Below are 6000 nucleotides of genomic sequence, written 5' to 3' on the forward strand. Positions count from 1 at the left end.
GGCTATAGCAATAAATGAAAAATTCGTGAAAATTAGATGCAACTTTGTGATTTTTTTCTATCGAGAAAATTTTAAGATATCGTGTTTTTGCTCACATCGAATTCTCGGAAATATAATGTAGTATCTAATTTTAAAAAATGAAACAATTCGGGGCTTATTTTCAAGTTTAAGAATGAATTATAAAATCGACACTTTAGGGTTAGTCGCCCCCTTAACACGTTAAAACGTTGGCTACATTTGCGTACTATCCCGATTAACGCGCTAATTAACAAGTAAGTTAAACACGCAGATGGAGCAGGAACATTAGTGTTACTCTGCTCGACGACCTTACTCGCCTGTGTGTCACCTAAAGTTCGCGTACTTAAAGATTGCCGCGTAAGTTCGCCGTCTTGGAATTTTACTCGTAGCTCGTACGTCTGGCAGCACTGCGAGTCGCGAGCCGCGAGCCGTCAGGCAGTGTCGCCAACACAACTGATACAAAATTTACTAAACTATATTCTGTCAAAAAAGTGAAGAAATTAAAAAGTGGCAACATCGTAGTGTCATCCCTTTCAAATCAATCTAAGAAAAAAGGGATGACACTACGATGTTGCCACTTTTTAATTTCTTCACTTTTTTGACAGAATATACTGTTAGAATTTACTGTAATTAATGCTAACATTTTTCAGTCAAATAAAACGTTTTTTAATTTTAAATCTTTAATAATCGGGCATTTTCAAAAAAACGTGTACCCTTGCAAAAATATGTCTATATTTTTTAAGGTCATTTATTTACCTTTATTTGAATGTCATATACAAGGAAAAATATTGAACTAATGGAATAAGTTAAAAAGAACGCTGAAAACGTTATATTATTTTGATATTATTGAAACAAAATCGAATGTCCGACGAAACAGATTCCGTTGTGCGACTAAATGTAAAATATAATTTAATACAAAAAAATACAGCAATAAATGGATTTCTTCGTTAATTTAATCTAGTGAAATGCATATTTAATTGTTTATTAAAAAAAAAATGATAATTTCAAGGATCAACAAGAGTAGCAATTATTTTTAATCCATAGTGTGACTATGTGACCTACCCACTATGTTATTTTTTATTTTTTTACATGAGTAAGTAATATTTAACACATTTAAAGAAGTTTTTATAACACAAAAACCTTTTATTTAAACATTTTTATTGTTGCACTACTTATAAAAGTAAAAAATTCTTTGATTTCATAGATTTAACTTCATTAATTGGAGGGACGAACATCTCATAATAATAAAGATGTGTTCACATGTCTACGAATTCCTAAGTTATTAATGACATCGGATTATATGCACGATCAAAGTGCCGAAATATCCATGCAAATATGCACGAAAAATGGTCGAAATATGCACAAAATATGCACAATCAAAAGTCACTTAATATTAAAATTTATTATTTTTTTTAAGACTTTTCCGGTAGTGACATTAATAAAAGCGCCAATTTTTATAATTTCATAAAATCCAGGATTTTTAATTTCTTGAAATAAAGACTTTTTATTTATTTATTATACGCCAATAATAATTTTCTACCAACATTTTCCGATTGCAATCTTAATGCTCATGGAAGTTAAACTACCGAAATATGCACTATCAACGAAAAATTGCCAAAATATGCACTATCGCCTAAAAAGTGACATTATATGCATTTGCATATGCAAGTATGCAAATGCATATAATCTGATGTCTAGTTATTATAAATCTGCAAATATCAACGACACAAAATGATTTTCAACTTTACTGATAGAAAAGTAGTGGAAATAAAATCAAAATTATTAAAAAAAATAAAACTTTTAGGTACTTAAATTTTAAATAGTATATTTGTTATTGTTAAGTAAAGTCGACGCCTTTATAATTTGGCTGTAGCGATATCGATTTTTCTCAGCAATGACTAAAGCTAAGAAATTAAAGTTCATTGTCAGTATTTAATCAATCAATCAAAAGTCACTTAATATTAAAATTTATTATTTTTTAAGACTTTTCCGGTAGTGACATTAATAAAAGCGCCAATTTTTATAATTTCATAAAATCAAAATTTTTAATTTCTTGAAATAAAGCCTTTTTAGTTTTTATTTATTTATTATACGCCAATAATAATTGTCTACCAACATTTTCCGATTGCCATCTTAATGCCCATGGAAGTTAAACTACCGAAATATGCAAAATTGCCAAAATATGCACTATCGCCTAAAAAGTGACATTATAATATGCATTTGCATATGCAAGTATGCAAATGCATATAATCCGATGTCTAGTTATTATAAATCTAAAAATATCAATGACACAAAATGATTTTCAACTTTACTGATAGAAAAGTAGTGGAAATAAAATCAAAATTATTTAAAAAATAAAACTTTTAGGTACTTAAATTTTAAATATTTGTTATTGTTAAGTAAAGGCGACGCCTTGATAATTTGGCTGTAGCGATATCGATTTTTCAATGACTAAAGCTAAGAAATTAAAGTTCATTGTCAGTATTTATCATGTCTTTGTCTTTGATTTACCCATAGCATAACACGATTGGTCAACTTTTATAACACAGAATAATCAATCAAATAGACCTGTGTAAAAAAAAAGGATTCCTATTTTTCCAACAGAGGAGAGTGATTTAAGCTTCCAAAAATGTACATGGATTGGTTCAAGCATACACTTTAATTTGCCCATAGCTTATATGAAATGTATTTATGGTTTTTAAATTACGCGACAAAACTATTTTGTCGCTTACGCCCTTTCCATTTTTTGCTGTTCCATTGCTTGTTTTCTGTGAGAGGCCGGGCCGGCCTTTCATAGAAAACTAGCAATCTAAAACATATCCAAAACGGTTTTTTACTTTAACGCGGCGTCACCTTAACACATAAGTAATAAAAAATATATTTGTACGTTAATCGTACCAGTTTAAAAATCTCCAATTTTCTTAATAAAATCTGTGAATAAAAAAAATAATTTATTTAAAATGTGAACTAAGCCTTATGCTTTCCGCCTGTTGTGACTTGTCCGTTCCATTATATGTGACCATACGAAAAGTCACAAGTCGGAAGTCACGTAATATTACTTTCTTTTACTTTTAAAGTGTTTGTAAGTAACCGATAATAGTTATCACAATTTCATTTTTTATACTAAATACTAAGCTAATTTTGCAACGTGTCAACAGTAAAAACAGTTGGAGAAAGTATAATAATGCTTACAAAATATGGTCACTTATCTGAACAAATAAACCGTTCCTGAAGAACCATCCAACCTGCGTCCGCGTCTTGTAGCAGATTTTTAACTACTAAATTCAAATTGAAGTTTCTCGATGTACAATGAAATATAGTGCTATCATTTAGTGCCGAAAATATATTTGTAGTATGTTTATAAAACTAAAAAAAACGGTCACTAAACCGAACATTCCGGTCGGGTTGTTTTTTCATGATTATAATTTTAATTAATTTGTAGTTAAATTATGTTAGATTTTTCAATAACAATACATTCAATTGATACATTAAGTATTTAGGAATCTAACATATGTTTTTTAAGTAACTTACTTTAAGAAAAAAAATAGTTATTAAAGATTTTGTTACAACTTCTGGGAAGGGGACAGGTGAATTTAATAGGTTTCGGTACTTAAAAACCCTTATAAATCTCATACTAAATAAAATTTTATACAAACGTGAATGTATTTTAATAAAAGAAAACTTGTTTTTGCTCCTACATTAAAATTACAAAATGTTAGTATGTAATTTTTTACAAATAATCTGTAGCGAAGTCAAGGGACAAGGTAAAAAACCAGGGGTACACATTTTTTTGAAAATGCCCAATCAACAAAATCTCAATTTATTTTATGTTATCAAACAAAATATTAATTTATTGGTGTTCATCGATAGCTGATGCTGCTGATAATAATAATAATATAATAATATTCTTTATTTGCACATTAAAAACATAGCAATAAAAATAATATAAAAATAAATGTACCTACATGTAGACGTAGAAAATTCATTGTCCAAACTATAAATCTCTTTTGTACCATAATAGTTAATATGTATACCTAGCGGAATAGAGCAACAATTTCGAGCTGTCAAACGAAACCGAAATTGGTTTTCATCTGTGTGAAAAATATGTACGTACGTATACACTTAAACTTTTCGATTTAGTTTTTTCTTATTAGTTTTTAAAACGTAATATGATATTATTCTTAAATAACACAAAGCTTCTTCCGTCGACGACATGGTAACCCAGTGTACTCGTGTGTCACCGACGCGAGCCGAGTAAGTTCGCGAACTTAAAACCCGCGTAGGTACTTAAAGTTCGTACGTCTATCACCGACGCGAGCTGAGTAAGTTCGCGAACTTAAAACCCGCGTACTTTAAGTTCGTACGTCTGTCAGGCACTTAATTTAAGTTCGTACGCCTATTAGGCACTTGATAAAGTGCCGAATAGGCTATTCACATTTGACAACTTTTTTTACAGATTGGATAGCCTATTCGTCACTTATCAGGAAGTGGTGAAACCGGCCCTAAATCTACTAAAAAGTAAATTAATATTTGTGAGGGCTCGTGTCGAATTCCTGCGTGGTAATAAATAACAATCTTTAAGGTAAAAACATTACTTTTTAGGGTTCCGTACCCAAAGGGTAAAAACGGGCCCCTATACTGAGACTTCGATGTCTGTCTCCAGGCTGTAACTCAGGAACTAGAAGTGTCTACCGTCACGCCGTCTGGTGGAGATTTAAAAAAGAAAACAACCCATTGCTCCAAAGTCCAACTTTGTGCGACAAGTGTGGCAGGCCGCACAGACTTTGAAGTTTGTTTACTTTGATGTGCGCCGAAAAACCGACTCATGAGTCATGACGGCAAATTACAAATGTGTGTTCAAACTTTGCACAAATAGGCAAATGTCAGTGCCATACTTGGGGAATTTGTAGCTATAGTCTGTCAAAAAAAGTTAAAAAATTAAAAAGTGGCAATATCGCAGTGTCATCCCTTTTTATGAACGTACCATAGATTAAGTATTGTAGTATAGATGTAGTCTTAGCCCGTCATCGCGTGGCCAGTTTGTGCTTATTTTCATACAAGTAGTGTGCGTTTATTTTTCTTGAATATTTTTATTTGTCGATTATTTCGAAGCACTTTATGATACAGGAAAGAAAGTCAAATTAGTTCATGATATACTATAATACTTATGGCCTGTTTCACCGCTTCCTGATAAGGTGCCCGATAGGGTTATTTGACAGATTTTCCATACTCCATCTGTCAAATTAAGTGGTGGATAGCCTTATCAGGAAGCGGTGAAACAGGCCCTTAATCTATGTATCGAGGTTTAAGCACAGTTTAAGTTATCAAGGTTCTACCAATGATATTGTACTTATACAGATCTGTTACGTCCATACTATTTTCCGGCTTAAATCTCTTCCAAACAATTTTCAAATTCAAAATTGTAAACATTGACAAATTTGACAGATAAGTGAAACAAAAGATACAAAAAACCATTTATATAAAAGAGACAGTTATATTTTTAAACGTCGAATCGTATCGCTGTCTCTTTCTTCGCCTGAGCTATGACGAAAATTCGATTTTTTCCAGATTGTTCGAAAAAATAATTGAAAATGTAAATATTCGAGGTATTTATTGCAATCAAGACATGTGGTAAGAGATTCCATGTGTTTTGTTTATTTTCGAGTCATAATTGGTACATTTTCGAAACACGCACGACGTCATTTTCAATTTATTTAGGTAAGACAAGACGCGGCACATTCGTGACTGCGCTCGATGCAGACTAAATAACAGACGGCCCAATTGGGCCGTATTTGAATCTTCACAACGAGCGCGGTAGTAACATGATATTATCTGCTTTGAGTTTTTCATAATTGGGTTCTACAGTATCATGGTTTACCCGGGTTTTCGAATACAGGATAAACCCGGGTTCGATGTCCTAATCGGAATTGTACCTTTAGTTATAGGAAATGAATAATAAATTAAGTAATTTCGTATCTATTA

The sequence above is a fragment of the Aricia agestis genome, chromosome 18 (assembly GCF_905147365.1).
Source record: "Aricia agestis chromosome 18, ilAriAges1.1, whole genome shotgun sequence".
In the NCBI taxonomy this organism is placed as follows: domain Eukaryota; kingdom Metazoa; phylum Arthropoda; class Insecta; order Lepidoptera; family Lycaenidae; genus Aricia; species Aricia agestis.